The sequence below is a fragment of the Ovis canadensis genome, chromosome 6 (genome assembly GCF_042477335.2).
Source record: "Ovis canadensis isolate MfBH-ARS-UI-01 breed Bighorn chromosome 6, ARS-UI_OviCan_v2, whole genome shotgun sequence".
Lineage (NCBI taxonomy): Eukaryota > Metazoa > Chordata > Mammalia > Artiodactyla > Bovidae > Ovis > Ovis canadensis.
Genome location: NC_091250.1, coordinates 119,271,498 through 119,283,427, shown reverse-complemented (window position 1 = coordinate 119,283,427; position 11,930 = coordinate 119,271,498). Strand labels below are relative to the sequence as shown.

Sequence of the window (11,930 nt, the reverse complement as noted above, 5' to 3'; positions counted from 1 at the left end):
TCTTTGCTCCTTTTTATAATTGAGGAGTATTCTACCGTGTACATGTGGCAGGTTTGGTAAATCCAAGTATTACGGATGGACACGAGCTGTGTCCAGCTTTTGGCAACTGTGAACAATGCTTCCGTTAATTTGCATGGGATGGTTTCTGGTGAGCATGTGTTTTTAATCCTTTGGCCACAGACGAGAGTGGATGTTATAGATTTCTTGTCAGAATACTTTTTACGTTGAATGTCCCCTGTTTCATGTGGCGTGTGGTTTTCTTTCCTCTCTTGGTGGCCTGAGCCGGGAGGCCTTCTTGCTCGGCTGGTGCATCCCTGGTGTAGGTGAGGAGCCTGGGGTTGGACGCCCAGCTTGGCCTCATGCACAGAGCTCGGTGCTGAAGCTCCTGCATGTGGACCACGGGTAGAGACATGGCGCCGGTGTGTCACCAGCCTGGGCCCACCTTGGGAGGGCAGCCGCACACAATAGGCCCGTGTTTAGCATTGGTCCTGACGGGAACCACCAGGGCCTGCAGGCAGATGGATTTTGGCACCACTGTGGGCATTCCTGCTGTGTTTAGAGGAACTTCCTGTCTTGCTTCTTGGAATGGAGGAGGAAGTGTGAGCGTGTATGTAATCATTCATGAGAGGAGGGGAGGGGAGAGAGAAGGTTGACTCTGGTGTGCAGGGGAAGAAACAGATCCTTAATGCAGTTTTTTATTTAAGAAACAAAAATACCCCACGTGCATCCATTTCCTGCCTTTGCCCACCAGGTCAGCAGCTGTTCCTGCTCAGCATTCCACTTGGCTATTCTTCCTGGGGCCACAGAATCTGCCAAGGACTCATCTCTCTTCAAAGTAAATGAAGAACGTCCGGATTTCTTTTGGATGGATGGTGATGGTGAAACCCCCTGGGTGCAGTGAAGGATGGCTGGAGCTGCCTGAGAGGACAGAGATGATCTGTCCAGTGTTGCCCCTTGGAGCCACCAGCTCTCCCAGGTAGCCTCTTTCCAGCATCTGCCCACAACACTGCTCCCTATCACACCCTGGCTTTCATGCTTCACCCTTGGGCTGAAACCTATTTATCCATTTATCCAACCATCCTTCGATCCAACCATTCATCCATCTCTTTGTCTAATCATACATACATTCATTCTCATTCACCTCTCCAACCTCCGTCCATTCATCCATCGTCCATCCACCCACCCATCCATCTGTCCTCCTTACGTCCATCCATTCATCCATCACATATCCATTCATACCTCCATGCTTCTCTCCATCTTCCTTACTTCTATCCATCCATCCAACTTCTACCCACTCAACAATCCATCTTTCATCCTTTCTCCTTCCTTCCACTTCCTTAATTTGCTCACAAATCCATAACTTTATGAATCATAATTTATAAATCCATAAATCATAAATCCATAAAATAATAAATCCATAAATCATAATCCATAACTTGCTCATCCATCTTCCTTACTTCCTGTCATCTGTCAATCCATCCATCATCCATCCATCACCCAATAATCTAGCCATCCAGCATCCATCCACCTACCTTCCTTTCTCACAACCCTTTTTCCTATCAACCATCCTTCCATTCATCCATTTACCAAATAGTGACTATGTATCTACCTATGTACCCAGACTATGTTATATGCAGTAGACAAAGAAGATATAAAAAGTCAGATCAAAATGAGGGGAAAGACAGCGCAAAGGAGGCACCTGACCCAAACCTGAACCTGGGGGAGCATGATTAGGAGTTGTCCAGATGTCCAAGGGCATTCCAAGAAGAAACAGCACGAGTAAAGACTGAGAGGCATGAATCAGGCTGAAGCGGTTTCCAAGAGCTAAGTGTGGGGTGGGCAATGTAACTCACTGCACGGGAGACATCAGAGCTGAGGGTACACTTGCATTCTGGGTGGGACTGCAACCTTGGACATATCTATAGGTGTGTGTACATGCGCGTGTGTGCACGCGTGTGCACACACACACGCACACACACACATGCTGAATGGAGTCCTGGCAAGTGGAGACTGAATTGAACCCTTCCTTAACCTACTGTGGTAGATACAAGAAGGCTTAGACTCTGAGAAGGAGAGTGGCTTATTCAGGGTCACACAGGTCTTAGGGGGCAGAGTTGGGATCTGAGCCAGGTCTGTCCAGCTCCCGAGCCCAGATGAGGCACAGGGAGGGAATCCCGGGGTGGGGGGTCAGCTTGAACCAGAGGTGCACAAACCTCTGAGGTGGCTAGGTTCCTGAGCTGGCCAGTGCCAGCGGTGCAGTGTGCTCACATCCCAGGTCCCTGTGAGTGAGCGCTCCTCCACGGACACCACAGAGCCCAGACCCCGCAGCACGGACTGCAGGACAGGAGCACAGGGAGGGGTGAGCACCCAGCCCCAGAGCAGAGGACCAAACAGTGGCAGGCATGGAAACACCCAGGCCCAGGGCATAACATCTTCCTGTATGTCATTCTCAGAGTAAATCTCCATGGAAAGAATAGCAGTCCCATTATATAGATGAAGAAACTGAGGCCAGGGAGGCACATTCTTCCTAGGGGGTCTGAGCTGGATGGGCACGCCCAGGAGGTGGCAGGCACTTAGAACTGCTCTCATCACTGAGTCCCTCCTCCCAGAGATGCTCAGAGGGTGCCCTGTATGCCCCTGGGATGCAGTCAGTCTTGGGTATCCATCCCATTTTCCCCAAAATGTACTAACTGTGCAAAGAGGGAAGGCAGGGCAGTCATTCTGGCCCTGCCCTGGAGAGGACAGTCTGGTGACCAGACGGCTACGGGTTGTTCTGCAGGAGCTTCCCTGTGCTGACGGCAGGAGAAAGGGTGGAGGGTGAGGCTCCGCTGTTGCTACCATCCCCCCTCCATCCCCCCCTGCCCCCCCACCCCCCGCCCATCTCTACATCTGCTTCTGAGGCTGGTACCAGCTTGTGAGCAAGAGGTGACAAGTAGGAAGAAACAAAGCCAGCACGCTGATAAGGTCAGGTGGGAAGATGAAGTTGGCCTTCTCTCTGATGAAAGTGGGGCAAGGAAAGAGATCATCCCCCCACCCCTGTCTCCATGGTAAGAGCTGTGAAAGGGGGACATTGGCTCTGGGTGGGGTTGTTGGGATTCTCCCAGATTGCGTTGAGACCACAGGTATCAGTGAAACCAAGGCAACAACAGAGAAATTTACAGAAATTCCCTGTGACCAGGAGATGAGTAAAGAGCTCAAAGCTCCATGAAGAGTGCAGACTGGAAAGAAATGAGGTGTCTTCATGTATCTTCTGGGGAAAGGATGTGACTGGGCTGTGCAGTAACAGCCTTCCCTGGTGGTGGGGGTCAGAGGGTGATATTGGGCTCAGAGGGTGATGTTGGGGTTGGGAGGGGAAGGAGGACAGAGGTTGGAGTCTGGGCACAGAGATATCCATCAGCCCCCAGGGTGCCAGGCACCTGTGTGTACACCATCACCCCAAACCTCTCAGCATCCCTGTGGATAAAGACTCTGACCTCCCCATTTACAGATGAGGAGACTGAGGCTCAGAGCCCAGAGGCCTAGACACCCAGCAGAGATGCCTGGACGTTCACCTTGGACTGTGTGACTCTGATCACTTACCAGGAAGTCTGTTCAAAATTTCCTTCTTTTTTTTTTGGATCACTCAAATGCTATTTGTGTTGTATAAAAAGATTTCATTTCCCCTGGTGGCTCAGATGGTAAGGAATCTGCCTGTAATTCAGGAGTCCCAGGTTCAATCCCTGGGTTGGGAAGATCCCCTGGAGGAGGGCATGGCAACCCACTCCTGTATTCTTGCCTAGAGAATCCCATGGACAGAGGAGCATGGCAGGCTATAGTCTGTGGGGTCGCAGAGTCAGACATGACTGAGCGATGAACACTCACTTCTCATAAAGATTCACTATGAGAATAAATGAGAAAACAAACAAAACACATGGATGTTGGAATCACTGAAAAATCAAGACCAGGAAGAGAGAGGAAGCGGGGGAGGGGTGCCCTGATGCCCCCGACACCGACCCTCACTCCCTTTCACGATGGTCTTGATGCATGTCTTTGCCAAGGTGGCATCTGAGTCAGGATCGTCACACTTGGGCTTTGCCTGCCTTGCGCTCATCTGCTCGTGGGTCCTGACTCAGTGATCCAGGAGTGGGATGTGGGGCGGGGCAGGTTACCTGCAGATTCACCGGCACAGGCTGAGACCGGACAGGGTCTTCGTCCACCTCATACAGATGGCGGAGCCGCAGCAGGACTCGGCGGGACTCTGCCTTGGCCTCTGCTTGATTGTCTTGGGGGCAGAAGGAAGGTGGCAGTGAGGGCCCCTGACCATGCCTGGTACTTGACACACTCACCTCCTCTTCACATCTTCAACGTCCCTAAGAAGCGGCAAACATGGTGCCCACTTGACACCAAAGAAACCAGAGCTCAGAGAGGGGTGGGCACTTGCCCAAGGCCACACAGCTGGCATGGAAGGAAGAAGGAGAAGGGAGAATTCCAACCCAGGCTCAGGCAATGTTGAGGCTTCCCACCACCCGCACAGGGACAGATGCCAATGTCTGGAAAGTCTTCATCCTCACTCACTTTATGATCATCATTGGTCCTGTCCTGAAATCTTCCAGTTCTCTGGAACATACTCTCTGCCTTGGCCCCTGTGAAGGGTCTCCTAACCCCAAGGCTGACCCAACCATGAGCAAGGTTTTTTCCTGCCTCTGAGATGAGGAAGCATGTGTTGTAATACTGCATTCATCTGCTGGGTCCCTGGTGACCACACGAGAAGGACTTCCCTGCTGGCAACCTCCCCCCACCCCCGGATATGTGGGGTAAGGGCAAAATAACCCTGTTTTGTGTTTGGACCGTGAGAATTTGGGTTCTTTGTTACTGCAGCATAGAAGGCTTGCAAAACCTCTTCTCTGCCTTCCTAGTTGAAGTGCTTACGGATTGCAGCTCTAGAAACAGACAAGGTCTTCTGGCTCCTGAAAAGGATGATGTGGTGACGGTGGTGGTGGTGGTGATTATGGTGTTGATGGTGATGATGCTGAAGACATGGTTGTGATGAAGACGGTGACTGAGATTTGGGATTCTAATGGTCTAGGGAGGAAGGGGGCCTCACACCATCCACTGATGCTCCCCAGAGTTGGCCTCAACTCACTTCTCTTTAGAAGAAAGGATTTGCTTGGTCTAGCCCCTTTTCCTCCTCTTAGGTACAAGCTGCCTCCATGAGGCATGCTCTCAGTGGGCTTGGCAACACACACAGGTCTATAGGGAAGGCTCTACCATGCCAGGGGGTTCCCCCTTTCTCTTCTGTGACACACGGAGCAATGCCCTAGAGGTCTGTGTTAGGAAGTCACTTGTCTGCAGGATCGAGCCACAGCCTCCAATGCCCACTTTATTAGCTACAAAGGTGATATTTGGCCTCTGCTTCTCCCTTTCCCTCCTGCTTCTCATCCTGCAGACCTTACACTAGAGTGTGCCAGCCCTTGGAGGGTCTCTGGAAATAGAGGGGTGGCTGAGGCACGGTCAGCCCCACGTTTGAGATGCTCAGAGTGTAAATAGTAGTTCAGTTGCTCAGTTGTGTCCAACTCTTTGCGACTCCATGGACTGCAGCATGCCAGGCCTCCCTGTCCATCACCAGCTCCCAGAGTTTCCTCAAACTCTTTGAGTCAGTGATGCCATCCAACAATCTCATCCTCTGTCATCCCCTTCTCCTCCCACCTTCAATCCTTTCCAGCATCAGGATCTTTTCCAATGAGTCAGTTCTTCGCATCAGGTGGCCAAAGTATTGGAGTTTCAGCTTCAGCATGTCCTTCCAATGAATATTCAGAACTGATTTCCTTTAGGATGGACTGATTGGATCTCCTTGCAGTCCAAGGGACTCTCAAGAGTCTTCTCCAACACCACAGTTCAAAAGCATCAATTATTTGGCACTCAGCTTTCTTTATAGTCCAACTCTCACATCCATACATGACTGCTAGAAAAACCATAGCTTTGACTAGACGGATCTTTGTTGGCAAGAGTGTAAAGGGGCAGATAAGGTGCACCAGGGGCTTTGGCAATATGATGCGTTGCTTCCTGGCAGTTGTTTCCTCCACCAGGATGTCCTCGCAGATGCCCTGCTGGGGGTTCCCCTCTGTACACGGTCACTGTGCTCTAGATGGCATCCAGGCCCACCTGTCCCTGGCTTGCTGAGTGACCTGCCTCTCAGTGGGCCTTCGTCTCATTTGGCAGAAGGAACCGGGTGACCTCACAGAGCCTGGATGATTCTGGGGAGAGCACTTTTGTCTGGTGACGGGCTCAGGGACCTGGTTGACCTGTGAAGACAGGAGTGAGTCTGGATGTCTGAACACCTGCCTCACCTTTCCGAAGATTCTGCATGTGCTTCGTGTGGTTTGAGTTGTACGTCCAGCCTGGGATGCTGAGGATCTGCAGGTGGACGCTTGGGGGCAGTGTCACAGCCTCTTGATGCTGGGGGCGTGGGTGAATCCTGGCAGTCTCTGCAAGGCAGATGGATGCAAGAAGAGGGCCAAACGTTTCCTCTGGGCATTCAGAGTTCTCCCACCAAGTCACCCATTCCATTCAGTCTCACACCCCTCCCACCTGTGGCCCACACCACAGGCAGCCTAAAGCATCTATTGTTGAAAATGCCTCAAACCACCTTGAATCTCTAGTGCAGCCATTTAAAATTACAAATGAAGAGACAAGGCCCAGAGAGGGAATTTCATTTCTTCCAGATCACACAGGAAGTTAGCTTAGATCTCTCTTTGCTGTTCAAGGTCTGAGATGTCAGCTCCCCTTGTTTGTCATCTATTGCTATCTCCACTTAGAGGGACCTCAGCTCTCCTCCTTCTAGGAAATGTTCTGTTCAACTCTGGGCTCAGGCTGGAGTTGCTGGTGCCTTAGAACACCTCAGGCCACAGTGATTGGTCAGGCTTGGATCATGTGATTTGGTCAGGACCAATCAGATTCCAGATGTTCTAGTTGGTTTTAGAAAAGGCAGGAGAACCAGAGATCAAGTTGCCAACATCTGCTGGATCATCAAAAAAGCAAGAGAGTTCTAGGAAAACATCTAATTCTGCTTTATTGACTATGCCAAAGCCTTTGACTGTGTGGATCACAGTAAACTGTGGAAAATTCTGAAAGAGATGGGAATACCAGACCACCTGACCTGCCTCTTGAGAAACCTGTATGCAGGTCAAGAAGCAACAGTTAGAAGTGGACATGGAACAACAGACTGGTTCCAAATAGGAAAAGGAGTACTTCAAGGCTTTATATTGTCACCCTGCTTATTTAACTTATAGGCAGAGTACATCATGGGAAACACTGGGCTGAAAGAAGCACAAGCTGGAATCAAGACTGCCAGAAGAAATATCAATAACCTCAGATATGCAGATGACACCACCCTTGTGGCAGAAAGTGAGGAAGAACTAAAGAGCCTCTTGATGAAAGTGAAAGAGGAGACTGAAAATGTTCTCTTAAAGCTCAACATTCAGAAAACTAATATCATGGCATCCAGTCCCATCACTTCATGGCAAATAGATGGGGAAACAGTGGAAACAGTGGCTGACTTTATTTTTCTGGGCTCCAAAATCACTGCAGGTGGTGACTGCCACCATGAAATTAAAAGATGCTTACTCCTTGGAAGGAAAGGTATGACCAATCTAGACAGCATATTGAAAAACAGAGACATTACTTTGTCCACAAAGGTCCGTCTAGTCAAGGCTATGGTTTTTCCAGTGTCATGTATGGATGTGAGAGTTGGACTACAAAGACAGCTGAGCACCGAAGAATTGATGCTTTTGAACTGTGGTGTTGGAGAAGACTCTTGAAAGTCCCTTGGACTGCAAGGAGATCCAACCAGTCCATCCTAAAGGAGATCAGTCCTGAATATTCATTGGATGGAATGATGCTGAAGCTGAAGCTCCAATATTGTGGCCACCTGATTTGAAGAATCAACTCATTGGAAAAGATCCTGATGCTGGGAAAGATTGAAGGCAGGAGGAGAAGGGGACAACAGAGGATGAGATGGTTGGATGGCATCACTGACGTATGGACATGAGTCTGAGTAAGCTTCAGGAGTTGGTGATGGACAGAGAGGCCTGGCGTGCTGCAGTCCATGGGGTTGCAAGGAGTCAGACACACAGAGTGACTGAACTGATCTGACTGAAAAAGATAATATCTCCTTTGAATCTCCTTTGGGTTGTAATCTTTTCACAATAACAGTATCAAAGGTTATTAATTCCAGGTCCCATAATAAATATAATAATGATGAAAAAGTTTGAAATATTGTAAGAATCAGAAAAATGTGGCACATGGATGTGAAGTGAGCAAATACTATTGGAAGAATAGTGCAGATAGACTTGCTCCGTGCACTGCTGCTGCTGCTGCTGCTAAGTCGCTTCAGTTGCGTCCGACTCTGTGTGACCCCATAGACGAAAGCCCTCCAGGTTCCCCCATCCCTGGGATTCTCCAGGTAAGAACACTGGACTGGGTTGCCATTTCCTTCTCCAATGTAGGAAAGTGAAAAGTGAAAGTGATGTCGCTCAGTCATGCCTGACTCTTCACAATCCCATGGATTGCAGCCTACCAGGAGAATCAGGGAAAAGATGTACAGGGGGATATGGGTGAGTCCCAAATCTACACTTACTTACTAGCTGTATGATCTTAAATCAATGAACCTCTTTTGAACCTCAGTTTGTCCATATTTAAAATGAAAGACTTGAATCTGAGATCCCTGAGATCCTTTCCTGCCCCAAAGGAGCTCGGACTCCTGGGGGCACCAGCTCGTTTCCATCACTCACCCCAGGGCAGGGATGACAGCTGCTCTGAGAGGAGGCCGTCTTACCGCTCAGCTCTCAAAGCAGCACTATGGGTCTGTGCTGCAGCACCACCCCGCTCCTCTGGCCGAGGTCCCTGGTGAGGGTCGAGGGTCCCAGCAGAAGCCAGAGCACCGAGTGGACAACTGAGGTGTCATTCAGCATGACGTTGACAGACAGGGCCCACTGCTGTTTGATCAACAGCCGCCGATGGAGCATGACCTGCAGGGAAGAGTCATCTCACAGGCTCCGCCTGGCCCCTGGCTGGCCCGTGGTGACCAGAGGGGCCTCTTCCTACCTCCATCTGCCCGCTCTCTTGGCTGGAGACGCCGTGCGCCTGCTCCGACAGCAGCACCAGCCTGCTCTGTCTGTCCTGGATGAAGGCGGACTGAGTCATGGGGTAGTAATTCTGTGGGCAGAAATATTGCCAGGCTGATGGTCATGGTTATGGGCCAAGTGGGCCACCTGATCAGGCATCTCTCTCGGGCCCCCACAGGCACAGCAGCAGCTCAGGGCGGCACTGGTAGCAGCAGGGAGGCGCTCTCACTTGTGAGATGGATTCCCTGGGATTCAAATCCAGCTCCACTGCTTCCTGACCTTACAAGCTGGGGGACTCAGGCTGCCCAAGCCTCAGTTTCAGTTCAGTTCAGTTCAGTTGCTCAGTCGTGTCCGACTCTTTGTGACACTATGAACCGCAGCACACCAGGCCTCCCTGTCCATCACCTCAGTTTACCCACCTGTAAAAGGGGCTCCCAAACCATCCCTGAAAAGCTGTGGCAGGGACTCAATGAAGGCTTGTGTGTCAGTCCAGTCTGAGGTAGGCTAATGGTTGCCCGATAGTAAAGGGCTCAAGTCTGGGCTGAAAAGCGGTCACACAGTCCACACTCTTTGCTCTGTTGGAGCAAGATGTCCTGGGCTGAGCGCCTTGGACTCTCTGGAGCCCAGGCCACAGGGGGTGAGAACCAGTCAACAGGGATGAGAGGGACCAGAAACTCAAGGAAGACAGAGCAGGGAGGGGCCACATTCCCCACTGGAAGGAGAAAGAACTAACATGGATTGAGGCTCAGGAGGTGCCCAGCCAGGCACTGCTCCTAGATCATCCCAGCTGATCACACGGCGCTGGGGGGAGGTTACCCCCTTTCCCAGGAGAGCACTGAGGCCCAGGGAAGCCAAGGGACTTGCCCCAGGTCACGCTGCGGGGGGCAAAGCATCTCAGAGCTGAACTGATTTCAGAAATCAGCCTGTGCTGTTTCCCAGGCAACCAGGCAGTGGCTCGAGTAAGAGCAGCAAAGGAGGGTCACACCCGCTCAGGCCTGGACAGGCACCATCTGCTTCATCCTCAGAGCAGTCCCAGCGGGCCAGTCATCTGACAGAGGAGGACACGTGGTGCCCACAGTGGACCTCAGGGACTTTCCTCATATGTGGGGGCGCCAGAGCTCCGACCCCAGGGCTGAACAAGCCCGGGTCTCAGCCCCTAACAGCACACATGGGCAACAGAGGTTCTGGAAGATGCTCTGGAGGCCTCTGCCGCTGGAGCTAAAGGGGGTCCCTCCAGTCTTCTGGCAAAGTGCCATCAGAACTGTCTCTGTGCACCCTCTGACCATGGAGCACCACAGAGTGTACCTGGGCGATGTTGTTTTCATGGTGCTTGTAGGCTCTGCATTGCATTTGGTACCCATTGTTGTCGGAGTAGAGGATCCGCCCGGTGATGAGATTGGTGCTGGTCCTCAAGATGGCCTCGCAGTTCAGCTCCAAGGGACCCACCCTGTACTCCTGCTCTATGCGATGACCCAGCAGCTCCCCGTCAGAGCCCAGGGGCCTGGGGGCCAGCCGGGAGTAGATGGTGTACGTGGGGTCACTGTCATTCACCGTCCTGGAGGAGGAGCAGAAGAGATACGTCAAGCTGGGGGAGACTTCCGGACTCCAGTCTCTCCTCCTTTCCTACCTTCATCTCCTCCTGTTTCCTCCCTCCCTCCTTCTTGCAGGGCCATGTGGCCAGAGGGGCTTCTTGGGCAATAAAACAGGAAGAGCCTCCCTTCCCTGAAGGCCCGGAGCATCTGGCCAGGCCTGGGTGTCTTATTTCTCTTCTGTTAATGAAAACACAAGAACTGCTTTGGTGTGTAATGTCATTGCCACCATGGGCTACTGTCCCACCTCTGAACTTAGAGGCCACCAAGGTGACACAGCGCAGGCAAGCACAGCTGGGACTGCAGAGGCCGGACCAACTCATGTCTGCACCGAACTTTCTTTGAGATAGGATCGTGTGTGAGCACAGGAGCAGGAGCTGGGTGTCTGGAGCAGACGCATTTCCCCATTCAGCTGCCCACGAGCACCCACCTGTGCTGGGCACAACCAGAGGGGCCAACCTCACCTGTAGAAGTATTGCCGGATCTCGGTCACGAGCTCCCCCTTGACGATCTCCATTCCCACAGTCTCCCACGCTGACTTCACGGTTTCATTGGAAGTAAACACATAGTTATCGGAAATGGGTCCCTGATCCTCATCACTGTTCACCTCGTACTCCATGAACTGCTGGGCCACTTGTATGGTTTGGTTATTCTGCAGCGGTGGGAAAGAGAAAAGAGCGTTATCCTCTTGCTGATGTCCCATCCCTCTGATGGGAACCAGGCTCACAAGCCTCTATACAGACACCAGCCTGGAACCAGGAGTGAACAGAAGTGACCTCTGTAGAACCTGGGGGGGCATATCTGTCAAGGGAATATTACTGAGCCCTCAAGAGAAATGAGGGTCTCGTCCATGCTGCCATGTGGACGAATCTTGGAAAAGTGATCCTATGTGAAAGAAACCAGTCTCCCAAGGATCCCAGGTGGTGTGATTCCATTACAGGAAATGCCCACAGAGGCAAATCCAGAGAGACAGAAAGGAGATTCCAGTAGCCAGGGCCTTGGGGGAGGTGAAAATGGGGAATATGAGGATTCTTTTTGGAGGTGATGGAAATATCTGAAAACTGTGGAGTTTCCTGCATACCTCTGTGAATACAGGAAACAGCACAGATGTGTATGGTGTAACGTGGTGACTTGTATGGTATGTGAAATATATCAACACGCTTGTCATATATGAAGGAACACAGGCCCTCCTCCAGCAAATGCCCTGGGGTGGTCTGCACACATGGTGGCTGCCCCCCTC

At 51.4% G+C, this 11,930-nt stretch overlaps 1 pseudogene; it reads right to left on the bottom strand.

The window, feature by feature from the left end:
- Nucleotides 1–820: 820 nt before the first annotated feature.
- The window catches only part of LOC138443002 (epididymis-specific alpha-mannosidase-like), a 45,785-nt pseudogene continuing 34,675 nt past the window's right edge, over nucleotides 821–11,930 (bottom strand).